This window comes from Pleurodeles waltl, chromosome 2_2 (genome assembly GCF_031143425.1).
Source record: "Pleurodeles waltl isolate 20211129_DDA chromosome 2_2, aPleWal1.hap1.20221129, whole genome shotgun sequence".
Lineage (NCBI taxonomy): Eukaryota > Metazoa > Chordata > Amphibia > Caudata > Salamandridae > Pleurodeles > Pleurodeles waltl.
The window spans coordinates 284,585,740-284,613,162 of record NC_090439.1 but is presented as its reverse complement, the minus strand read 5'-3'; the positions used below and the strand labels follow the sequence as shown (position 1 = coordinate 284,613,162).

General features: G+C 45.5%; 1 pseudogene; it reads right to left on the bottom strand.

The window, feature by feature from the left end:
- LOC138276017 (interferon-inducible double-stranded RNA-dependent protein kinase activator A homolog B-like) overlaps positions 1-27,216 on the bottom strand; it is a 58,862-nt pseudogene extending 31,646 nt beyond the window's left edge.
- Between the last annotated feature and the right edge of the window lie 207 nt (positions 27,217-27,423).

Below are 27,423 nucleotides of genomic sequence, written 5' to 3'. Positions count from 1 at the left end.
TCAAAACCTTACGTTTTCCCTGGGGAGGAAAAACTAGTAGAAATATCTTTATTCCTCCTTTATTTTCCTCGTTTAATGTGCAGCACACATAGAAAGAGGAAAAAGCCTCCCACGACTGTTTTTGCGCAGAACGGTTTCCCTTCCTGAACAAAAACAATCCTGCATGCAACTCAGACACCCTTACACCATGGTGCAAGGGCGCCTGCTTTGGTGCTAGGCAGCCAAACTGGCACTAAGTAATGAAACTGAAGGGGGAGCCCCTGCAAAGAACTTGGAGGAGGGCCCCTCAGTACTCACTCAGGCCAGGTGCTGTGCTGAAGGGGACCCCTGGAGCTCAGGGCTCCCGCACCATGGGGGCCCTTTTTATACCACTGGAATACACAGTATTGCATAGATAAAGTGCATTCCTGCCCTTTTCTTTTGAAATAGGGCAGAGCAGTAAGGTTACTTGCTGCACTGCCCTGCATCAAAAAACCCATAAATCTGTGCAAATGTGTTTTCTAATGTTTTTGGTTCTTCCTTTGTGCTCAAGATATCCTATATTTGTTGCAGTGCCACAGATATTGAGTGCATGCTTTTGCTCAAATAACTGTTTACCTATACATTTTCGTAATGAATCTGTGTGCCCATACTGCTCTTCTAAGCTGCTGTTTAGTGGTGGTGGGGGGTGTGTGCAAATTTATGTCATTTGTTTTTGTATAATTAAGTGGAATTGTGCAAAAGTACGCAAAGATAGTCAAAATCTAAATCTAGCCCTTAAGCCTATATTTTAGCACGAAATGCATCTCTAGGATGTTTGCGGATGTGAAGATGCATTTTCTGCTAAAAGTGGCGCAAAACACCAGTCCTGCGAACAACACAAGATTCTATTCTAGTTGTTCACATTGTTCCTGTCATTTCTGGAATCTCAGATAATAGACAAAACGTGAAATTCCCCCAAATTACGCGCGATGTTTGCCGGGCCTAGTTTTTACGCGTTCCGTTATTTGATCATTGGGATTATTGATTGTCACAGGCCGCACCCTGAGACGACTAATATTATGGTTATGTTTCCCCTTTGTGGCGATATGGTGTTCACCCTAACTGCTCTATAGGATTTTACTCTCTTTTAATAGTGTGTCAGCTCCTTGTTCATTCTTTGCATACATGTTTTATTTAAGATACTTAGAACTGACTTTTGTCAGGCTATTTAGGGAGTGATTATTCTTTTTGAGAAATGTGTACCTTATCCCCTTTATGCAGCAACCACAACAATATTTCTGTTTGTCAGACTGCCACCATCTCTGATAAATGACGGAAGACTGACTGCTACACTTTATTAAAAAGTAATAACAATTTTTGTACGCACCCTTCACTTTGTAAGGAGGGGATCATGAATCAAAGGACACTGCCTGTCTAGGCCTGATAAATGCATCGTTTACCAGCTGAGGAGTTATTTAGGACTAGCTATTAATTTAAATCACATTTATCTTCCCTGAATGGGGGGAGGTTGCTGTGATAGGACTGTGAATGACCAATGGTGCAGCTAAGTGCACATTATTTATTACTACCGCCTGCAAAGCACTGCACAATATGTTAAGGGGAAAGAATAACAGAGTCAATTACCATGGTTAATCTCGTCGGGGCAGAAGCACGTCTCAGCCTAGAGGAGCCTCATTTTTAAAGTGCACATTTCAGTTTTTCAAGATTTTCTGTTCTCCACTAATCTGCATCATTTGCTGTGTCTTTTCACATCAATTTTCCAAGCATGAACCACAATATTTGACTCCATGTTAGCTTAGTTTTTTTCCTCTTGAAAGGGATTTTTTATGCTGCCATGTATGAAGGTGGATAAATGATGAAAATTTCATAAGCATGGGCGAATGATATTAAACGCAATCTCTCTCGTTCTGCTTTTGTCCCGTCTCCTTCATGGATACAATAACAAGACCCAGAACAGACCCATATCTGCAGTTTGATTCACATCTCCCATGTAGAATTTAGATAGCTGATGAAAAGCACAGATGTTTTCTAAGTAAAGATATGTATGTGGGCCAGAATAATGTTTATGTTTCAAAAGAAGAGGGTAAGAGAAAAATGGAGCCAAGTAATGCATCTTGATATATTTAGTGGGGCGATTCACAGATTTATTTAGATATTCTGAATATTAAAATACAAAATGCATAATAAGGACGTATGATTATAAAATATACAATAATCATGATTAAAATACACATATTTGGTTTGTGTGTGTATCTGTGACTGTGCTTATATGATATATATGCACTTGTGAACATTTTAATACGTAATTTATTATCATTGTTCTGTGTCATCGGACCATAGTTCACGAGAGGTGATGCCCATCCCTTCGTTCAACAATTGTAATAATTAGAATATTACACTCTATGTATCTGAATATAACGATGAATTGCTTGGGGAAGTGTGGAGACTCCCAAAGGAACCACTCTGTGGAATTAACATTTTAAGAGAAAAAAAACTTTTTTACGGAGGGTTTGGGAATCATGAACCATTTGAAGTACATGAACTCTCCCCCAGGGTTTGTGAAACTCCCAAAACTATTACAATAAAAACAACAATCATAAAAAAGCCTACAGGTCTTGGCTGTGAAATGTTTTTTTTCTTACTAGATGGCTCTTGCAAATTCATGTACAAATGCAATTTCATCAAATATTACAAAATCTATCAAAAATGTCATTTGTGTATCTGCATCTAGGACATTCATCTTTCAATGTATTTTTTTTTGCATTTCATCAAATTCCAACTAAACAAAGTCTTTAAATGAAACTGTTGAAAAATACCATGTACATGAACTAAAGGAGAATGTAATACACAACATCCAGCAGATATAGCTCAGTGGTCAGGCTACAGCCTCCTTGTTTATCATTGCCTAATTGGTCACTTTCAGAGTGCTTGACAAAAGGTCAACACCACCTGTACCACTCTGAAAGACATTCATTAGCATACACACAGGCAAAATATGATGGGAGGAATACTTGCAATACTTTTAACCACTGGCAATCGCTCAAGGTAGCATTCCAACCTATTGTTGTTTTGTGCACCATGCCACCTCAGTTTTGACCCAGCCATATGCAAATCAGTTTTGATCCTGCTCCAGTAGGAGCAGTCCAGCCCGTACTGCCAGTCTAGATTCTCCCTGCAACCATAACACAAGCTCTTTTACCAGGTGAAACATTAGAACAATATTGAGTGGTGCTAAGAGCATTAGCAGCCCATGTAAATTTAGAGGTTTTTAGATGGAAATCATTAGCGGTCAGATGATTAATAAATTCATTAACATAAGGATCTAGAAACAATTATTGTGGTTGAAGGAGCCCTCTTTAGAAAAAAACATTGCAAGTTGTATGGAGAACACTTCAAATTTTGTAAAAGAATTGATCAGTGATCAAAGCAAAGGGAAATTTGAGCACTGTGTGAAGAATGATGTTAATGATTTCATAAAATTCTCACATTTTAATATTAGAAAAAAACAAATATCAAATCGCAACAAGAGCACTAGATGAAAGATAAAATGACAATGCTATAGATGTGGGAGTAGGAAGAATATGGAGGAATCTCACACTTTTTCCAAAGTCGAAACCAGATGTTACAAATGCAAGAAGTTTGGGTATTTTTCCAAAGTTTGTAAAATAGATAGTAAAAGGGATGCTAAGCAGAACACAAATCTGGTCCAGAGTAGGGAAAGTGATGGTACTGATGACATGGTGAGTATGTATGACCATGATGGGTATGAGATGTAAAGAACCCAAAATAAAAAAAGGGTGATTCTTCTTTGCCAAAATATATGTTGAAGGTGAACAGAAAGCAGATTTTCACATGGGAATAGTCGTGTTCACTTTTAGTGCTAATAGACAAGACTTTCTCTGAAGAGCCAGGGCACTGGGATCTGATGCTGACAGATGTGGAACCTGAGGGTTAGTGGGGCAGCAAATTGCCAGTGATGGATTATTGTATTGCCAAATTGCAGTATAAAAATAGGTGTGCATTGGTGATGTACATAGTGTGTAAAAGTGCAGGACGCCAGTTGACTGGAGAGAGCAACATGCACTAGGACGTGTTTTATACAATAATGATTCCAACCAAGTGTTAATCATAGAGCAAAATTTTATTGCACAAGATTTTTCTTAAGTTGTTTGCAAGCAAATTAGGATATTTTGAAAAAAAGTAATATCACATTATTTTAAAAGAAGGAGTTACACCAAAAATCCACAAGCCTTACAGGATTAGTTGAAAGAGGAACTTGACAGGTTGTGAAAAAGTGGAGTTATAGAACATGTATCGTGCATAGCAAGGCCGTGAGTTATAGTTCCCTTAGGGCACAAGTTATAGTTACTTGAAATAATTCTAACAACTGAATTTCCATGGTTTTGTGTGTGTAAAATCTGAAACTAACTATAATGCCCCTGTAACCTTTGTTTTTAGTGAATTTGCAAGGTTTTTTTCAATATCCTAACTATAACGTCCCTGTAACCTTTGTTATTTTTAGTAAATTTCTCAGTTTTTTTTTTAAACATTAAGTAAGATGCCCATCACAATGCATGGTGTAGAGGTGGTGGGATTGGACACAGGGCCTTGCTGGCATTGTGCTGTCCCATCCAAGCTTGCTGCTCCTGTCCCCCATCATCCTTGCCATCCATTGTCCAAGTCCATGCCCCTGCTCCCTCATTACATCCCTGTGTGGCCATTGTTCTGCCATTGCCTTTCCTGCCTGCCCTAAAGAGTCAGCTTGCTGCCCCATCCACCTCCTCCCTACACTCGGTCCAAGTCTACGTACAAGCCTCCTCCCTACTGTCCTGCATGGTCCAATGTGCTGCCACTGCCCCCACCCTCCAGACCTTCATGGTCCGTTATGCTACAACTGTCCCTCCTGTATGTCTACTATGGTCAACTTGCTGCCCTTGCCTTTTTCCCTTCTGCTTTCTGTTGTCCATACACATGGCCCTGTCCTCTCCCTGTTGCTTTCCATGATCCGTTGTGCTGCACTGCTGTTCCGCTTGCCCTGTGTGGTATATTATGCTGCTGCAACCCCTCATGCTTGCCTTGTAAAGTCAGTTTGGTGCCCTGCCCATCTCTCTCCTGTCCTCTGTTATTTGAGTCCATGTCCCTACCTCATTCCTCCTGCTCTCCATGATCCAATGTACCATACTTGCCAACATGTTTGAACTTGGTAAGAGGGAGATTTTGAAAAAAAGACCTGGGGGATTGATTTTCCTCATTGGCTTACATTGAAAAAGAGGTGATTGTAGGCAAGAAACAAATAAAATAGAGCCCTTTGGGGCTTAAAAACATTGTGAGTCTCCTGCCTGAATTAGGTTTATTGGTGTGTATGGTTGTGCTGCCACTGCCTCTTTCTTCTGCCCTCAGTGGTCTATTATATTGCCACAGTCTCTCCTGCCTGTCCTGCACGGTTGATTTGTTGCCCCCACCCCTGCCCTCCATGGTCCATTGTACTGCCACTGCCCCTCTCCTCTGCCCAGCTTGGATATCTTCTTGCCTCTGCACCCTTCTCCCAGCTTTCAATTATCTGAGTTAATGCCCCTGATCTCTGCCTCAAAACAGTATTGAAATGAACAACTGGATTGCTATCATTCTATATTTATTACAAAAGTGTGGCACACCTGTCATCATCTTGACGTAATCAAAACTGCAATACCTAAAGCATTTCCTTTAAAGATCATAAAAATGAAATTTGCATAGAAAGTATGGTTAGTGCTCTAAAAATATAAAATGAGGACATTTTTTCTGAGCTCTCAAATAGTGACAAAGCACTTTTAAATTATTTGCTATCTTTATGTTTTTTTTATCCAATGATAATTTCATTATTTGTCACACCTAGGGGAAAGGATGTGGCATTATAGCCAGAGCTGCAGACTTTGCAACTTGGGAACCAAGTTTGAGTTTCGGTTGACATTCTGTGATTCTGGGCAAATCATTTAATCCCCCCGCCTAAAACCACAATAGATGCGTCCTTCTGTAATGCAACTGTTGTTCATGTAAAGCACTCCAATGCCTTCGGGTCAAGTCTGCCTTTGATAAAACTGCAACAAAACTAAGCAATTAAGAGCTTTGCACACTTCTGTCATTGGGCTGTACTTGGTCAAAATGTGGGTGACATGTGTGCTAGATTTGGGCACTTTCTTTCTGGTGGTCATCTTGGGAATCTTATTTGGTATGACGCTAACTAATTTCCTTTTTTTACTGCAGTATCCTAGGTAGTGAAGGTTTTCAGTTTTCCACTTTGATACCAAAAAGACATTGTTCAGATGTGCCATATATTTGGGGTAAATTCAGAATGCCAGCACTCTACTTGTTCATTAGAACACTGTACGCTTTTGATCGCGTGGGAGTTAACTGGTAGTCTGTTGCTGGTGTTGAAAGTGCATGTTTCAATCCGCATGTCAGGATGTTTTAATACAATAGAATAGACAGATATCTGAGAACTCACTTAAAACATGTCCTAATTTGTCCTTCTACAGCACTAACCACAATTGCTATGACAGAATGAACCCCGTCATTTTGTTCCTGTCTAAATTAAATGTTTTAAGACTTACCAGTTTGAATCAATCAAGATGACTTCTGGTGTGCCACACTTTTGTCAGAAGTAAGACTGTTAGTTCTCCAGTTGTTTTTTGGAACACTCTGGGAGGCTGCAGTATAACACAAGAGAATCAACTGGCAGGCTACTCCTGTTCAAAGTACATGCTTTACTGAGTGTGTCAGAATGTATTCTCATATGAATTAGAAAGATAATGTGAATTTACAGAACATATGCTCTCATTTTAGCTTCTGGAGCACCTTTCACCAACTTTATGGGAAAATCATGAGAAAACACTATTTTCTCAGACATGATTCCGAAATACCAGCAGAAGGCTTATTCACAGAGTAAAATCACCTTAGAACATACCACAATTCCTAACATTATTACGGTACCATCAACAAATGAGATATATATATATATATATTGTAAATAAAATCTGTTATCACCCTTTATATGTTCTCCTTTTAGTGACCCTCAAAAGCTGCCATTCACTACAATGCATTTCAACGAGGTCCTATCATGTATGTTGGTCCCCAGATGGCTGCTAGTACTTCCTGGTTGGAGTGCTGGCAGCAAATCAAATCTCAACATGAGATCTCTGCTTAGGCTCCACCCAGATATACCAATTTAGTTTTCTTTAAATATCTCAAAAACTGCTGCATAGATTTACACCAAAAAACATAAAGGGGGCTTCCTGGACCAAGAGCTATCTTTTTGCCATATCTGGTGTGTTTCTGTCCAGCATTTGGACTTTATTTGTGCCTGATATCTCTATGGGCATTGAAACCGGAAATGCACTGTTTTTTTTACCTCCACTTTTTCTCGGCCCCACTTGACAGATCATTCCAAAGCTTTCCATGCACAACAAAACCGTAGAGGACACTCATTTGGGGGAAACTTTCATAAAGATTTGTCAAACAGCGCCAATGATATAGCCAAGTCAAAAACAGTTTTCCTATGGAAACTAGGTCCAACCTATAACTACCTACTGACGGTGTACATATATATATATATATATATATATATATATATATATATATATATATATATATAAATATATACATATATAAATATATATATAGATATGTGTAGAGATATAGAGCGAGAGAGAGAGAGAGATTTATAGAGAGCTAAATAGAGAGAAATAGATACATAAATATATATTCACTTAAAAAAACAAAGGTTACCGGGATTTTATCATTAGGCTCACATTTTAAATGTACCAAACAACAGAAATTCACCATTTATTGTTAGAGTTATCTCAAGTAACTATATCTTGTGCCCTAAGGTAACTGCAGCTCCTGCCCCTGCCATGCACAGCTTTTTCACACAAAGTTTACTGTAAGTATTACATTGATATTATTAGTGATGTTATCAAAGTTGTTAAAGTGCTGGGTGTTATAGTTACCTTAAGGCACAATTTATAGTTACTTGAGAAAACTCTAATTATAACAGGTGAATTTCTATGGTTTGGTATGTTTAAAATGTGAGATTAACTATAACATCCCTGTAACCTTTGGTTTTTTAAGTACATTTCTATGTTGTTTAATTCTATTTCATAACTATAACGTCCCTGTAACCTTTGTTTTTTTCAGTGAATTTCTAATGCTTTTATTAACATATAGTAATTTTAATTACTGTGCGTTAATCCAACCACTGCTTCTCTGGGTATGAGAATAGGTGTGAGAGAGTGTATATGGGGATGGGAGTAGCTTCAGATTGTCTGTCTGGGTGTGAGAGTGCGTATAGCAGTAATTCAGTGGGTACGTAAGTGTGTACGTGGGTCTGTGAGTGGGTGCATGAGGATGTCAGTGGGTCTGTGAGTGGGTTGGTGAGTGTCTGAGTGGGTCTGTGAGTGGGTGCATGGGTGTCAGTGGGTCTGTGAGTGTGTGAGTAAGTGTCTGAGTTGGTGTGTGAGTGGTAGAAATTGATTGAAAGAGAGACAAAAAGTGTAAAAGAAAGTGAGAGTGAAAGAGATAGAGGCCCTCATTATGACTTCAGCGGTCTTTTCAGCAGACCACCAAAGCCACAGCCACCAGAAGACCACCAGTGCTGGCGGTCTTCCGACCACCATATCACGAGTACTGAAGGATTTCCAACACATAGTGGGAGGAAATCCTCTAGTAGTCGTGCTGGTGGTCAGAGGTGCATGGGCAGTTCCACCACCAGCCCCGCTCTGCCAAAAGGAATCCACCAGCCATATTATGACCTATAATACGGCCTGGTGGTGTCCTGATGTCGGGGCGCTACTGATGGTAGAAGTGCCTGTTCCCGTTCCCTGCTAAACGGCCTCCTAACTGGAAAACGTAAGTAGATCGTCTGACAGGGGAGGGAGGTGGGAGGGTGGGGGGTGTTGTGTGTGTGTGTGTATGAGTGGGTGTTGTCTGCGTGTGTGAATGTAAGTGTGTATACATGTGTATATGCGTATGTGTATGCATGTTTGAATGCCTGTGTGTATGCATATTTGAATGCGTGTGTGTATGTGTGTTTGAATTCATGTATGATTGTTGAAGTGAGTGCATGTATGGATCACATTGTGAGTCTCCTGCCTGAATTAGGTTTATTGGTGTGTATGGTTGTGCTGCCACTGCCTCTTTCTTCTGCCCTCAGTGGTCTATTATATTGCCACAGTCTCTCCTGCCTGTCCTGCACGGTTGATTTATTGCCCCTACCCCTGCCCTCCATGGTCCATTGTGCTGCCACTGCCCCTCTCCTCTGCCCAGCTTGGATATCTTCTTGCCTCTGCACCCTTCTCCCTGCTTTCAATTATCTGAGTTAATGCCCCTGATCTCTGCCTCCCCACAGTATTGTAATGAACAACTAGATTGCTATCATTCTATATTTATTACAAAAGTGTGGCACACCTGTCATCATCTTGATGTAATCAAAACTGCAATACCTAAAGCATTTCCTTTAAAGATCATAAAAATGAAATTTGCATAGAAAGTATGGTTAGTGCTCTAAAAATATAAAATGAGGACATTTTTTCTGAGCTCTCAAATAGTGACAAAGCACTTTTAAATTATTTGCTATCTTTATGTTTTATTTATCCAATGATAATTTCATTATTTGTCACACCTAGGGGAAAGGATGTGGCATTATAGCCAGAGCTGCAGACTTTGCAACTTGGGAACCAAGTTTGAGTTTCGGTTGACATTCTGTGATTCTGGGCAAATCATTTAATCCCCCCGCCTAAAACCACAATAGATGCGTCCTTCTGTAATGCAACTGTTGTTCATGTAAAGCACTCCAATGCCTTCGGGTCAAGTCTGCCTTTGATAAAACTGCAACAAAACTAAGCAATTAAGAGCATTGCACACTTCTGTCATTGGGCTGTACTTGGTCAAAATGTGGGTGACGTGTGCTAGATTTGGGCACTTTCTTTCTGGTGGTCATCTTGGGAATCTTATTTGGTATGAAGCTAACTAATTTCCTTATTTACTGCAGTATCCTAGGTAGTGAAGGTTTTCAGTTTTCCACTTTGATACCAAAAAGACATTGTTCAGATGTGCCATATATTTGGGGTAAATTCAGAATGCCAGCACTCTACTTGTTCATTAGAACACTGTACGCTTTTGATCGCGTGGGAGTTAACTGGTAGTCTGTTGCTGGTGTTGAAAGTGCATGTTTCAATCCGCATGTCAGGATGTTTTAATACAATAGAATAGACAGATATCTGAGAACTCACTTAAAACATGTCCTAATTTGTCCTTCTACAGCACTAACCACAATTGCTATGACAGAATGAACCCCGTCATTTTGTTCCTGTCTAAATTAAATGTTTTAAGACTTACCAGTTTGAATCAATCAAGATGACTTCTGGTGTGCCACACTTTTGTCAGAAGTAAGACTGTTAGTTCTCCAGTTGTTTTTTGGAACACTCTGGGAGGCTGCAGTAGAACACAAGAGAATCAACTGGCAGGCTACTCCTGTTCAAAGTACATGCTTTACTGAGTGTGTCAGAATGTATTCTCATATGAATTAGAAAGATAATGTGAATTTACAGAACATATGCTCTCATTTTAGCTTCTGGAGCACCATTCACCAACTCTATGGGAAAATCATGAGAAAACACTATTTTCTCAGACATGATTCCGAAATACCAGCAGAAGGCTTATTCACAGAGTAAAATCACCTTAGAACATACCACAATTCCTAACATTATTACGGTACCATCAACAAATGAGATATATATATATATATATATATATATATATATATATATATATATAGTGTAAATAAAATCTGTTATCACCCTTTATATGTTCTCCTTTTAGTGACCCTCAAAAGCTGCCATTCACTACAATGCATTTCAACGAGGTCCTATCATGTATGTTGGTCCCCAGATGGCTGCTAGTACTTCCTGGTTGAAGTGCTGGCAGCAAATCAAATCTCAACATGAGATCTCTGCTTAGGCTCCACCCAGAAATACCAATTTAGTTTTCTTTAAATATCTCAAAAACTGCTGCATAGATTTACACCAAAAAACATAAAGGGGGCTTCCTGGACCAAGAGCTATCTTTTTGCAATATCTGGTGTGTTTCCGTCCAGCATTTGGACTTTATTTGTGCCTGATATCTCTATGGGCATTGAAACCGGAAATGCACTGTTTTTTTTACCTCCACTTTTTCTCGGCCCCACTTGACAGATCATTCCAAAGCTTTCCATGCACAACAAAACCGTAGAGGACACTCATTTGGGGGAAACTTTCATAAAGATTTGTCAAACAGCGCCAATGATATAGCCAAGTCAAAAACACGAGTACTGAAGGATTTCCACCACATAGTGGGAGGAAATCCTCTAGTAGTCGTGCTGGTGGTCAGAGGTGCATGGGCAATTCCACCACCAGCCCCGCTCTGCCAAAAGGAATCCACCAGCCATATTATGACCTATAATACGGCCTGGTGGTGTCCTGATGTCGGGGTGCTACTGATGGTAGAAGTGCCTGTTCCCGTTCCCTGCTAAACGACCTCCTCACTGGAAAACGTAAGTAGATCGTCTGACAGGGGAGGGAGGTGGGAGGGTGGGGGGTGTTGTGTGTGTGTGTGTATGAGTGGGTGTTGTCTGCGTGTGTGAATGTAAGTGTGTATACATGTGTATATGCGTATGTGTATGCATGTTTGAATGCCTGTGTGTATGCATGTTTGAATGCGTGTGTGTATGTGTGTTTGAATTCATGTATGATTGTTGAAGTGAGTGCGTGTATGGATGCTTGCGAGTGAATGTGATTGTGGATACTTGTGAATGAATGCATGTATGGATGCTTGTGAGTAAATGCGTGTATGTAAGTATTGGTGAATGAGTGTATGCAAGGTGCATGTGAGTGTCTGTGTGCATGTGTGTGTATGCGGGGAGTGGGTGGGGCACTGTACTAGATGGGGGTTGGGGGTGATGTTCTAGAAGGGGTTAGGGGAGGGCAGTTTTGGTATGGAGGGGGGTGTGGCACTTAGATTGCAGACGGATGGGAAGTCATCTGCTGGTGACAGGAAAGAAATTTCCTGTCACCGGTAGCCTTTCCGCCATGGTTTTCATGGCAGTGCTACCACGACAGAAACCATGGTGGAAAGCTGACTCTTGATACCACTGACAGTCTTCATTGGACCGCCGGGTCAGAGATGCTAATCTCTGGCCTGGCTTTCCAACCGCCCTGGCGGTACAAGTGGGGTTAGAGTCACAATGAGGGCCAGAGTTTGTTTAGGATTTAATAGCTTATATACTTAGAAGAGATATTTGTGTTCAATGTAAAATATGGGGTACTTGGTAGTGTGAGGAAAGCTTTAAGGCTTTCCTCGCAGTGCCATTGTTTCAGCAGGAATGGAGCTACTTTGACAGCAGCTCCGTGCTTGCTGAAGCATTTCATCTGACAAAGATAAAAGCTTCAGTTTTCTGACAGCAGGACTTGCTTTACAGGTTCCACTGTCAAAAAATGAATTATTTGCTGTGGCTGGGCTGCAGCTCTTCAGCTGTAGCCAAGCCACAGCAAATAGCTATGTCCCGGAGGTGGGCACCCAGGGACAAAGCAGGAGTCAGCCCTCTAGGGTGGCGGTCCCTAGGGTCAACGGAGGCTTCTAGAGGGGGGCTGTGCAGCCCCCCTCCAATGTAGACATAGCCCCAGGGGGTCTTGCTCCCCAAGGCTTGGGGGTCCCATTGGGACCCACTTTCTTTTTTTTAAGGAAGTCCCCCAGGAGGTGATGTTACCAGGGCATGGTCCACTCACTCCAAATACAGCGTTGCTCCAGGGGTGGTGGTCTCCGGGGCAACAGGGGGGCACGTTGCCCCCTCAAATAAATTGCATGTTGCCACAGGCCCAGCCCACTTACTATTACCTAATAGCCCCGGGGAGTGGAAGGGGGCCGGTCATGCCTCTTGCATATTAACACAGCCCTGGGGAGGTAGCGGTCCCCTTGACAGGGGGCATAGGGCTCCTGCATACAAATAATAAGCCCTTGGATGGTGGCAGTCCCCTGAGACAGCGAGAGAGGGCCAGAAGGCCCGCCGCCTCTTTTAACACAGAAGAACCTGGGACTTGGCCCACCCCTTGGACATTATGATAACGAAGTGCTGTAGACTGCGCTTAAGTTTTTTAAAATTTTATGGCGGATCAGCATATCCACAGCTACTCCATAGAGCTAAGGAGTCAGCAAGCCCATGCCCCAGTCCCTTTTCTTTCTTTTTAAACTTTTTTTGGGGAACTCAGCTTCAGCTGAGTCCCAAGATGGCTGACAACACGTCAACGGCTTCTTTTGTTGAAGTGTTATCAGCCAATAAGATCTGAGCACAAGATAGGAAGGGGTCGCTAATCCTTTGCGACCCTTGATATACAAATTTGTTTTCCTCTCAATTTCTCAAAAACTAATGAACAGAATTACATCAAGACAGAAAAGGTTGTTTTTTTGGACCAGGGCCTACCTTCCTGCCAAATTTGGTGTACTTCTGTCCAGTAGTTTTTGTGCTATTGCTGTTCAAAATCCCTATGGAAAAATGAATGGGGAAAACGTGTTTTGGGACCACCCTGTTTTCTTGGCCTCCCCCCTCCCCCAAATCACCCCAAAACCTTCCAGGCAGCAGCTAGATGAGACTGACAAATATTTTTTGGAAAGTTTTGTGAAGATTTTTCAAGCAGCACTAAAGATATAGGCAAGTAAAAGAATGCTTTTTATATAGAAACTAGGTCCTAACTATAACTATCTAGTGGCGACTGCCAATGTTCTTGAAAAAGAAAGGACCAATGCATGTTATGTTCAAATACTTGCAAAAAGTTTCAATCAATTCATTGATGCCACCAGCAAACGTATTTTGGCTACCTTCGCCTTGTTTACTGACAGAAAGTGCAATGTTTTGTTTCTATTTACAATAGTGCAAGTTCAGGACATCACCATAAAGATAGACGAAACACTAAACCCAAAACAGCAACGCATATTTGTTAAACTATCACATAAAAAATAATCACATAAAAACTACGCCTTGTAACTTGCATTTATCCCTTGAGACCATTTTAATTCCATGCAATGCATACAGCACCCATAGCTGAAATGCTGTTGGATTGACAGACATGCCAGCATTTCCTTTCTTCTTAATACCATTGAGCCCAAGTGGGTATTTTGAAAGCAGCTTTATACTATTGTTGTATAATATTCGTATCAAGTCTCAAGTTTGGGCTTGTTGTGCAAGGAAAATTTTGGGATGATTCATCCAGTGGGGGGTGAGGGGCAAGAAAAAGGGGGCAGAGGTCAAAAACAGTGTGTTTCCCATGTTAATTTCCATAGACTCTTGGTACACTCCTGCAGCCCAAACCACTTGATGGAACTACACCAATTTAGGCAAAAAGATAACTTTGGTCAGCAGAACACCCTTTTTTTTATTTGGTGTAAATCCATTCAGTATTTTTTAAATATTAAAGGGAAAGGAAATGGGTATACTTAGGGCCTCAAATCAAGAGATATCTCCTGCTGAGATCTGATTGGCTGCTAACACTTCAAGCAACAAGTGTTGACAGCCATTTTGGGACTCAGCTTCAACCAAGTTCCAAAAAACAGTTAAAAAAAAGAAAAAGGGGCAGGTTATGTTAGCCCCAGGGACGGTGACCACCACGTCCCTGGGGCTTACAGTTAATAGTATTCAGAGGGGGGGCCGCATGCTACCCGTTATCCTGGGACCACCTCGTCTCAAGGCCAAGACATTATACAAATACAAGAGAGTCCTGTGGACCCAGTCAGGCCCCAGGGATCACCATCTCCCATATGCTATCTATTAATAGTCGGAACACCGCCTGCCCGGGGCTTTAATTTTAAAACATTACAATGGGGGTTCCCTGAGGGACTGCCACCTCCACTGGCTACAAAAATATTTTCATAGGGGGTCCGTGTGAAACCCCAGCTGTGGGGACCACCACCTCCCTTTGGGCAAAATTTCAAAGATGGAAGGGGGCATCCCGGCCCCCCTCTTGGAGCCATACATGGCACTGGGGACAGCCACCCCCTAGGTCCGGCTCCTGCAACCTCCCAAGGTGTCCACCCTCAGGAGGTAGCCATTCGCTTTGGCTTGGCAGGAGTTGACAGCTCCCCTTTCTCCAAGCAAAAGCAAACACTTTGCTGTCAGCAAGTAGAAGCTTTAAAAATGCTCCTGCATTCTAAAAGCAGAGTTTTCATCTCTTTCCCTGCACACTATCATGTGAGCAGGGAAAGAGATGAAAATATGTCTCCTGCATGCATGGAGCTGCCATATAAGGCAGCTCCCTGCGTGCTGGAGAAATGCCGTCTCCCACAGGAGATGGGAGCCGGTGAGACCACAGGGGCCCTGAGGCTCACCCTGCAGTCCCTAGAAATCTATGCTGGGTGACCTGGGTACCAAGGTACATGTGGCCCGGCCCAAAGGGATGGGGTCTTCTGGGCCAAATTGACCTAGGGACAGGGGCAATGTGGCCCCTATCCCTTTCAATAAAAAGTATTTGGCCCCGGGGAAGTGCTAGTCCCTGGAGCCCCGAGGGCTCTTGTGGCCCCCCCTTATAAATTATTTTTAAAAAGTCACAGGGAGGTGGTGGTTCCCAGGGCCTGGGGGTTTGTGTGATTTCCCCACATAGTTTTAAAATGTAGCCCTGGGGAGGTGGTGGTCCCCAAGGCCTGTGGTGTCCATGTGGTTCCCCCATATACTTTGTTAATTGTGTCCTGTGGAGGTGGTGGTCACTGGGACTAGGGCTGCTCTGCATGGTCCCCCGACGTTTTTATATTATGTAGCCCTAGAGAGGTGGTGGTCCGTGGGGACTAGGGGTGTCCGTGACATTCCTCATATATTTTCTGAGTGTTGTCCCGGAGGAGTGGTGGTCCCATTGACCTCGGGAGGTTTGCCACCACCCACCTAAGTTTTTTTATTATGTAAACTCAGGGAGGTGGTGCTCCCCGGAGTCTGGAGGGTCTGTGTAGCCCCCCCCATATTGTTTTAAAATGTATCTCCGGGGAAATGGTGGTCCCCAGGGCCCGGGGGGTTATATGTCCGAACAATGAGTGCTTCAACCACCCATGCCTGAACAACTAGGTCGGAACAACGACCTCGTTGTTACCACTAATGCTTTTACCACAAATGCCTTAACAACGATTTTTCGTTGTAAAGGCATTCCTGGTAAAGGCATTAGTGATCAGCATGCATGGTTCCAGCATCAGTCGCCCCAGCCCCCAACCCGTGAAAATTACCACAACCCCCCCACGGTCACAACCACCCCAATCCCCCACCCCCAAAATTACCCCAACCCCAACCTTCTCCCCTAAAACCTAAAGCACCCCAACCCCCCCACCCCTAAAACATAAACCTTCACCCCGTTCTCCCGCCCCTAAACCTTAATCACACCGAGCCCCCACCCCCCAAAAAACAGCCCCAGTCCCAGCCCATCTTACCTCCTCCTTCATCGCGTCGACTCCCTTCTTCTGTGCCTTAACCACGCATGTACGTGGTTCACACATGCATGGTTAAGGCCCTGAACAAGGAAGTCGTGGAAAACAAAAGCGTTGTTCCACTTTTGTTTTCTATGGCTTTGTTGTTCAAGACTCGTTGTTCGGGATGCTTCCCGGGAGGAGGGGGGGTTCCTTGCAGCTCCCCATATATTTTTTTAATGCTGTTCCAGAGAGGTGGTGATCGTCAAGACTCAGGGGGATCTGTGTGGCCCGATATATTTATTTGTTGTTGCCCTGGGAAGGTGTTGGTCACTGGGGCCCAAGGGGGTCTGCGTGGGTTGGGTCCACCAACAATTTTCATTACGTAGTTTTGGGGAGGTGGTGGTTCCCAGGGCCTGGTGGTCAAGGCCTGCAACCATTTCCCTTTTAATTCAGCGCAGGAGACACAGCGGTCCCTGTGGCTTTGGGGGGGCCATATGGTCCCCCCTTAATTATGAGTAAAGCCCCAGGGTAGTAGCGGTCCTGAGGGCTGCGGTGGGGCCTGCACGGCCCTCTGTATATACTTTAATATTAACCCTGGGGAGCTGGTGGTCCCCGGGGCTTCTGGGAGGGACTGTGCAGTCCCCCTGTTTATAATTCCATTTTAACCCCCGGGGAGGTGGCATCCTCAGTACTCAAGTGGGTCCACAGGGCCCCTCTAGTAAAATAAATACATTTTGAAGCAGGGAGGCGGGAGTCCTCGGTGCGCACCTCCCAGGTAATATGGAAAAAAAGCCCCCAGGAGGTGGCAGTTCCTGGGAAAGGAAAAAAATTAGGAGGGGTGGCCTGGGGGCTTTAATCTAAAAAGCATAGGAGACTGTGCTTTTTTTTCTCCTGAAATTATGGTAACATTGTTTTTTTTAAAGTTTTTTTTTTTTTTTTCATCTGGCGGGACCCCAGCACCAGAGCTAAGGAGTCAGGATGACTCCAACCTGGCCCCTTTTCTTTTGATTTCACTTTTGTTCCTATGACTGAAGCCGAGTCCCAGGATGGCTGCCAACACTTCCTGGTTGAAGTATTGGCAGCCGATCACACACCTAAAAAATTATACACTTAAATATCTAGTTACACACCCATTCACAGACTTATACAGTCACTCACACACCCAGTTATATATATATATATATATATATATATATATATATATATATATATATAACCACTCACAGACACTGACTCAAACCCATAGAGCAACTCAGAAATCCATTCAACCAGTGATACAAAACTTCACACAACCGTACAGAAAACCTATATTTCAAAAACTAACACTTATTAATTCTATAGAACACAAAAGTAATTTCAAATATGTAGCGCCTGATTATAAATCTTGAAATCTTATAAATACTAAGAAAGCAGTTACATTCACCAGATGATGTCATCAGGGATGTTATTTGAGATGCCATCAGTGATGTTACTGACCATGTCATCAGTGATGTAACTTGTGAGGTCATAAGCAGTGCTTTGGGGGGGCATAAGTTATAGTAAGGTGAGGTAACTATAAATACTGAATTTCTATGGTTTAGTGCATGTGAAATATCTGCCTCACTACAATGTCTCTGTAACCTTTGTTTTTTAAGTGAATGTCTATGTTTTTTTACTGCTATAATATCCTTGCAACTTATGATTTTTTTACAGGGCCTGGCCTTTGCCCTTTTATTATATGCATCACTGTATGCTTCAGTGTGTTAGTGTACTTGACAGTGTGTGCTTGGGTATGTCAGTGTATGCATTAGTGTGTACTTCGGTGTCTCAGTGTATGTCTCAGGGTATGCTTGGATGTCTCTGTATATGTATCAGTATATGCTTGGGTGTATCAGTGTGTGCATAAGTGTGTGCCTTGGTCGATCAATGTATGCATGACAGTGTGCATGAGTGTGTCACTGTATGTGTCAGCATGTGCTTGGGTGTACCAGAGTATGCATGAGTGTGTGACTTGGTGTGTTATTGTATGCAGGAGTGTGTGCCTGGGTGTATTAGTACATACATGAGTGTGTGCCTGTGTATGTTAGTGAATGTATCAGTGTGTGTGTGGGTGTGTTAGTGCATACATCAGTGTGTGTCTGTGTATGCTAGTGTATGCATGAGTGTGTATTTGGGTGTGTTAGTGCATCATCGTGACTACTTGGTGCTACACATCCCCTCGCCTTCTCAGGTTCCGACCACAGGCTTATCAGGGTCTGCTTACCTGCCTTTCCACACTTGCATATTTTCTTACTCAGCCACACTATTGTTAGGTCTACTTTTAGAAGTTACTACTGACGCTCCAAAGCCCACTCAACTGATCATGGGGCTCCCTTTAATACTTACCTCCGTTACGTACCATCCTGGCCGGACAGCCCAGCCTTGATAAAGTCACTGGTGTGACGAAACACGTGTTGGCTGTATCTCGTTGATGTCATAATGTTGTCTAGTATCTACAAATAAAAGACACCAGCTCTAAACAGGACTTGAGACTCCATTCAACTCTGTACCTCAGCAACATACTACCAGGGATACTTATCCCTGCCTTACTATTGGACTATACTTTCTGTGTGCTGTGGCCATTTTGTCCAAATACATCAGTATGTACCTGGCTGTGGCAGTGTATTTGTCAGTGTGTGCCTGGGTGTATTAGTGTATGTATGAGTATGTGACTTAGTGTGCTAGTATATGCATGAGTGTGTGCCTCACTATGTTAGTTTCTATCTGAATGTGTGCAGGAGTGTTTCAGTGTAAACTTGATTGTAAACCTGGTTGTGTCAGTGTCTGCATCAGTGTATGCCTTGGTATGTTAAGAAATGCATTAGTGTTCGGCTCGGACTGTCAGTTTCTGGACTGTTATGTGCTTGGGTGTGTCAGTGTACATATCAGTGTGTGCCTGCCTGTGTTATTGAATGCATTAGTGATTGGGCTGGTGTGTCTGTGTGTGCATTGGTGTATAGTTGGGTGTCTCAGTGTATGTATGAGTGTGTGCTTGGTTGTCTCAGTGCCTGCATCAGTGTATGCTGGGGGTGTAAGTGTCTGTATTGGTGTTTTCCTGGGTATGTCAGTGTCTACATCAATATGTGCCTGAATGTGTCAGTTTATGCATCAGTGTGTACCCGAGAGTATCATTGGATGCATTATTATTTGGCTTGGTGTGTCATTATCTGCATTGGTGTGTGTCTGAATGTGTTGGTTTTTGTGTCAGAGTATGGCTGGTGTCTGAGTGTATGCATGAGTATGTTTACGGGTGTGTCAGTGCCTGATCAGAGTATAGCTGGGTGTGTCAGTGTATGGATGAATGTGTGTTTTGGTGAGTTAGTGTGTGTACAAGTATACATGTGGGTCAATCAGTGTTTTCATCAGTGTGTATTATGGTATCACTCTAATTACTTATCTCTAGTTGGGTATAATTATGGATGGTCTGTTAATGGAGAAAGGTGCAATTAGTGACCTACATTACTGCAACAAATGGGTCCTTTAATCTGTGTAAAAAGGAACAAAACATAAATAGAAGTTAAAGTATCATATTATAAATTTGATCATTAAAGCTCCACAATCTGTAATGAAAAAAGATTTGTTCATAATAAAACACAACAAATTGATACTATACGGGTGTGTTTCCCTGTGAAGTTTTCATACATATAATATGAAGTATTTCATTCCCCCGTCACACTAGTCTCAGCTTCCATACTTTTACACTATAAATGAAGTCTTGTAAAGAGACTCAGGCCCTCATTAGGACTCTGGCGGTAAATGTCGCCTACCGCCATGCCAACGGCAACCAACATACCGTGACCGCTGCGATATTCCGCTACGGATAGTATGACCTACACTAAGAAATCTGCCACTATACAGACACCCACACAAGTCTGCCAGACAAAAGGTCAGTGATAAACTTGTGGTACCAAAACGCACACCATTACGCCAACAGGAATACGCCCACAGTGTCACGACCCACAGATCACTGCAGCAGTCTTTCAACCACTGTAAGCCATTGGCGGTACACACCACGGCGCTCAAAATACACACATACTTACAAAACTACACCACATTGGACAATTCAAACTATACACACCTGACACACATACACACACTACACCCACACACCCACACCACTATAAAACACCCACCCACATTACCCACAACCCCTTACAGTGAAAAAAAAAGATAGCAAGCAAAGAGAGACAAGCCACGAGCACCCACTCAATGAGAGGCACAATACATCATCACCCATACATCATCAACGCACCTCACAACACAGCACCCCACACATCACCCCACACATCCTCATACATACCACTCACACCACATCCATGGCACCCCAAAGACACCCCAGGTTTTCAGAGGAGGAGCTAAGGGTCATGGTGGAGGAACTCATCCGGGTAGAGCCACAGGTATTCAGATCACAGGTGCAGCAGACGTCCATTGCAAGGAAGATGGAGCAATGGCAGAGGATCATGGACAGGGTCAACGCCGTGGGACAGCATCCCCAGAACTAGGGATGACATCAGGAAGAGGTAGAAGGCACGTTCCGTGGTTGCATGACACCAGGTAGCCGTACAGAGGACTGGCAGTGGACCCCTACTTCCTCCCCCACAACTAAGAACATGGGAGGAGCAAGTCTTGGCAATAATGCATCCTGAGGGCCTCGCAGGAGTAGCAGGAGGACTGGACTCTGGTAAGTCAAATTTTGCTACTTTATCTCCCCGCCCTACCTGCATGCCATAACAAACTCCTACCCCTACCCTCACCCCATCACTCCACCACCTCACACATACCCCACTATCACAACCCACCCATCCCAATACCAAGCTCTGCATGTAACACCAATGCATGGGCCCCCATCACAGACCTCCATGAACACCCATCACCACAGCATGCCCAGTAGAGAGACTCACCCAGCTCACAAAATCACCACGCACACAAGGCAAAGCTGACAGGGAAATCACAATCATACAGGGAAACACACCCATATAATACAGCAAAAGCAGTGTTATTGTATCTATCGGTGCCATCTTGTGCATGTCAACATCTTCCTCTGCCTCCTCTTCCTCACAGTCCACAGGTTCCACCACTGCCACAACACCATCTTCAGGCTCATCTTCCTGCAGGAAATGCACCTGGTGTCTCAAGGCCAGGTTGTGCAACATACAACATGCAACGATGATCTGGCACACCTTCTTGGGTGAGTAGTACAGGGATCCAACTGTCAGATGGAGGCACTGGAACCTTGACTTCATGAGGCTGAAGGTCTGCTCAATAATCCTCCTTGTATGCCCATGTGCCTCTTTGTATCGTTCCTCTGCCCTTGTCCTGACATTCCTCACTGGGGTCAGTAGCCATGAGAGGTTGGGATAACCAGTCACCTGCAAATATCGAGGGATACTTGTTAGACACACACTAACCCTTAGGGAAAACCCCATACCCAGACACCTACTTATACTGTGTGGGGACCTTGGGCTCACCTATTAGCCACAGCCGGTGCCCCTTGAGTAAGCCCATCACATATGGGATGCTGCTATTCCTCAAGATAAAGGCATCATGCACAGAGCCAGGATATTTGGCATTCACATGGGAGATGTACTGGTCCGCCAAAAACACCATCTGCACATTCCTAGAGTGATAGCTTTTTCCTTTCCTTTAAACATGTGTACCATCAGTGGCACCAATGATGTTTGGGATATGTCCCAGGGCATAAAAGTCAGCTTTCACTGTGGCCAAATCATCCACCTGGGGGAAACGATGTAGCTGCGTGTGTGTTTCAGCAGGGCTGACAACACTCTTGTCAACACGTTGGAGAACATTGGCTGAGGCATCCCTGATGCCATGGCCACTGTTGTTTGTAAGGAACCACTTGCCAGGAAATGGAGTACTGACAGGACCTGCACTAGAGTGGGGATACCTGTGGGCTGGCGGATAGCTGACATCAGGTCTGGCTCCAATTGGGAACGCAGTTCTTGGATTGTGGCCCGATCAAGTCTGTAGGTTAGGATAATGTATCTGTCCTCCATTGTTGCAAGGTCCACCAGTGGTCTGTACACTGGAGGATGTCACCATCTCATATTCAGCCTCAGCGGTTGAAGACTATGGAAGAAAATGGTGAGCAGAGGGTCATATTCACACATCTATTGCACTAATGATGATTTTTTTCCTTTACAGAACCAGTATGTGAATCCAAAAGTCAGTTGCTGTGCCAGTGTCTACTGTGAAGCAGTTAGGTGCCATGCCTTGTGCCCCCCCCCTGAAATGGCGTCTGCCTGACCTGTGAAGAGTCACAGGTGAAAATAAGGTAATTCCACTGGCGTTGTGCGCCGTCGCGGTAGGCAGCCAAAGACCGCCACGCAACTTAGCATTGGTTATCATTGGGCCCTATGGGTTCAAGGAGCCAATGGCGATTTACACCGGCGATGACAGTACGCACCGCCAAGGACGTGACCGCCATTTTCTATCTGTTCTCTCACTTGCTACGTGACCTTCAACAAGAGAGGACCTACACTGCAAGTGCTGCTGTGACCTGTGTCTGGAAGCGACAATGGCTCATGTGTCTAGGGAAAGGCCCCCTGTCTTCACTGCAGAGGAGTTGGAGAAACTGGTGGATGGGATCCTACCCCAGTACACGTTACTCTACGGTCCTCCAGACAAACAGGTGAGTACACTGTGAGCATGATGCATGGGCCATGAATGTATGGAGTGCTGTGTGTGTAAGCCACATGTAGGGGGGCTGAGGGGTGCTGGGCAGAGTGCCACATGTATGGTGGCTACTGTATGTGTGTAAGGGGATTTGAGGATATGGTGGGCCATGAGGATGACAGGACAGTATGACTAATCCTTTTCCTGCTGTCTTTTCCCTGCAGGTCAGCACCCACCAGAAAAAGGGTATTTGGTGTGCCATCGTCAAGGAGGTGCCAACCATGGGGGTCTTTGACAGGCGGAGCACCCACTGCCGCAAAAGTTGAGAGGACCTGCACCGCTGGGCAAAGAAGACGGAGGAGGTCCAGCTTGGACTGGCCTCCCAATGAGGAAGGGGTGCCCGTCACACCATGAACCCCCTGATGTTCCGCATCCTGGCAGTGGCATATCTGGAGTTTGATGGGTGCTTGAAGGCATCACAGCAGCCACTAGGGGGTGAGTACAGATTCTGAATCATGATTTTGGGTGCCTGGGAGGGGGATGTGGGCTATGGGTGCCCCTCAGCCAGGGCGAAGATGGCAGGGTAGGTGCCTTGTTGTGCAGGCTCTGGAGCATTCCTACCCCATTAGTGTTAGTGGGCATCTACTACTGGGCAGGGTCCTGTGGGTTTCAGGTGTGCAGATAATGGCAGTAGGCATTGTACCCCATTGGCTGGTGACTATCTTAGTAACTGGTAGAGCATGGCCTAGTGCATAGGGCTGCCCCCTGTGTATTGTGTACGCCAACGGTAGTGGTGTTGCTGGCATTGGCCAAGTGTGTCCTCTGTGTCTCCCCCCTTGTCACCCTGTCCTTGTGTGCATTAGCATCATCTGGTGGAGGAGCAGGGGCATTGGCGATGGAGGGAGCTGCATCCCACATGGGCCTGGAGACCGAATCCACCAATGGTGAGGGCAACAGTGGGACGGAGGGCGAGGGGAGTACCACGACGGGGACAGGAGGGGAGACTACAACCACTCCCTCTTCCTCCGCTCCCAAACCCTCTCCCTCTTTCTTCCCTAGTGTCTCTAAGAAGCTTTTCCTGGCAAACATTGACCTCTTCCCTCTCCGTCCCCCCCATCCTTCCACTCAGGCCAGGGTGTCCAGAACCCAGGCCAGCACCACAGCCACCAAGTCGACATCCGCTGTGGTACCTGTAACTCACAGAGGCTCAAAGGGGGCACCCGTCAGCCCAGCCAGTGTGCCACCAACCCCTGCAAAGGACAAAACCATTCCACCACCTGCCAAGGTGAAGAGGGGGACAGTATGCAGCAAGGGCAAGGAGCACGAACCACCCAGCAAGGCCTCCTCAGGGGCAGAAAACACCTAGCAAGGCACTTCAGCCATCGGAGGCTGCAGGTGAAGGCCTGGTGGCTACCAGCACAGCCGCCATCCCCACCACCTGCACTGCGGCCAGCACCGCCAGCATCCCCGCCGCTAGCCCCGCCACCAGCACTGCTGCTAGCACCACTACTGTCAGCAGTAGCAGCCCCAGTGGGCAGCTGTCTGAGGCTGCAGGAGAAGGACTGGAGCCTCCCTCCACCACTGGCAGCACTGGCACCTGCACCACAGGCAGCACCGCCACATGCCCTGCCATTAGCACTGCCGCAGGTCCCGCCGCAAGTACCGCCACCTGCACTGCTGACAGTAGGACCACTACCAGCAGCAGTAGCCCCAGTGGGCAGCTGTCTGGGGCTGCAGGAGAAGGGCTGAAGCCTCCCACCACCACTGGCAGCACCCCCACCAGCAGTGCACTGCCACCAGTTTGCAGCCTTACCCGCCACAGGATGGAGTCTATCCCTGCCTCCATGGACTATCATGCAACCTGTTCCCTGCAAATCCCGTGCCTCACGCACCCAGGTGAGAGACTGTGACCTTGCACCATCCAGGATGAAGCACATTGGGCACAAAGCCCCCTCCAGAAGCAGTTGAAGAAGGCATCCAATCACCCCCTCCTTGGCAGGATGAAGCACACTGGGCACAAAGCCCCCTCCAGAACCAGTGGAAGAAGGCATCCACTCCCCCCTCCTTGGCAGGATGAAGCACAAAGGGCACAAAGCCCCCTCCAGAACCAGTGGAAGAAGGCATCCACTCACCGCCTCCTTGGCAGGATGAAGCACACTAGGCACAAAGCTCCCTCCAGAACCAGTGGAGATATGCATCCACTCACCCTATGCCTGGCAGGATGAAGCACACTGGGCACAAGGCCCCTTCCAGGACCAGTGGAAGAAGGCATTCACTCACCCCCTTCTTGGCAGGATGAAGCACACTGGGCACAAAGCCCCCTCCAGACACCAGTAGAAGAAGGCATCCACTCACCCCCTCTTTGGCATGATGAAGTACACTTGGCACAAAGCCCCTTCCAGAACCAGTGGAGATATGCATCCACTCACCCTATCCTTGGCAGGATGAAGCACAATGGCCACATGGCCCCCTCCAGGATCAGTGGAAGAAGGCATCCACTCCCCCCTCCTAGGCAGGATGAAGCACACTGGCCACAAAGCCCCCTCCAGAACCAGTAGAAGAAGCCATCCACTTGGAAAACTGTGACCTTGCACTGCCCAGGAGCAAGCAGTGGGCAAACCACCCACTTGAGAGTCTTGTGATACTGTGGCTTTGCAACTCCCAGGTCCAAGGAGTGGGCAAACCACCCAATTGAGAGACTTGTGCGACTTTGACTTTGTACTGCCCAGGACCAACCAGTGGGCAAACCACCCACTAGAGAGACTGTGGACTTGCACTCCCCAAGAACAAGCAGTGGGCAAACCACCCACTTGAGAGCCTTATGAGACTGTGGCTTTGCACTCCCTAGGACCAAGCAATGGGCAAACCACCCACTTGAGAGACTTTTAAGACTTTGACTTTGTACTGCCCAGGACCAAGCAGTGGGCAAACCACCCACTAGAGAGACTGTGGACTTGCACTCCCCAGGAACAAGCAGTGGGCAAACCACCCACTTGAGAGACTTATGAGACTGTGGCTTTGCACTCCCTAGGACCAAGCAGTGGGCAAAACACCCACTTGTGAGACTTGTGAGACTGTGGCCTTGCACTCCCCAGGACCAAGCAGTGGGCAAACCACCCATTAGAGAGACTGTAGCCTTGCACTTCCCAGGACCAAGCAGTGGGCAAACCACCCACTTGAGAGACTTGTGAGACTGTGGCTTTGCACTCCCCAGGACCAAGCAGTGGGCAAACCACCCACTTGAGAGACCTGTGAGACTGTGGCTTTGCACTACCAAGGACCAAGCAGTGGGAAAACCACCCACTAGAGAGACTGTGGCCTTGCACTCCACAGGATAAAGCAGTGGGCAAACCACCCACTTGAGAGACTTGAGAGACTGTGGCTTTGCACTCCCCAGGACCAAGCAGTGGGCAAACAACCCACTTGAGAGACTTGTAAGACTGTTGCTTTGCACTCCCCAGGAGCAAGCAGTGGGCAAATCACCCACTTGAAAGACTTGTGAGACTGTGGCTTTGCACTACACAGGACCAAGCAGTGGGCAAACCAGCCACTAGAGAGACTGTGGCCTTGCACTCCCCAGGACCAAGGAGTGGCATGGAGCCCCCTCGAGGAGCAGTGGCGTTATTCCATCTTCTGGCTGATGTACCCCCACCCCCATCCCCCTGAGGTGCCTGTGTTTTTGACCCGATGCCCCTGCAGTGTTCTCTCCGTATTGAGGCAGGAGTCAAGTGTGGGCTTGGCCAATGATTTTTGGCCTAGTGGCTCACGGACATTTTGAAACGACAATGTACTGTCTTATGTACATATTGTATATTTTTGTATATACAGTTTTTCTAGTTATTATGGCTATCTGCCTATTTCTAAAATATTGCTGTTTAACTCAATTCCTTTTGTCTTTGCGTTCTTCCAGGGGTTTACGGGGTGTAAATGTAATGTTGATGCATGTTGTTGTGTGTACGGTGTTGTGGGTCAGGGTGCGGGTGGGGGTGTTGCTTGTTGCGTGTGTGTGTCACTCTCTTTTTCCTCCCCCCATCCTCTGTGTACCAGGTGCAGTACTCACCGTGGTCGTCGTTGCCGCCTTTCGTATCCCTGGTAGATGAGGAGGTAGACCAGCACGGGCAGGACCTGCAGCTCGGGCTCCATGGTGTCCTGGGTCTTCGTTGAGTGACGAGAGGTGAGTGGTTTCCCTTCCAAGTCATGTTTCTGCCGTGCTTTTCATGACGTTGGTACCGTCCCGGAAAAGCTGGTGGATTGGCGGGTTGTGATTGGGTGGGAGGTACATTGTCTTCCACATGGCTGTTGGCGGTTACCGCCAAGGTGTTTGTTGCTACCGTCGTGGCGGTCAGAGTG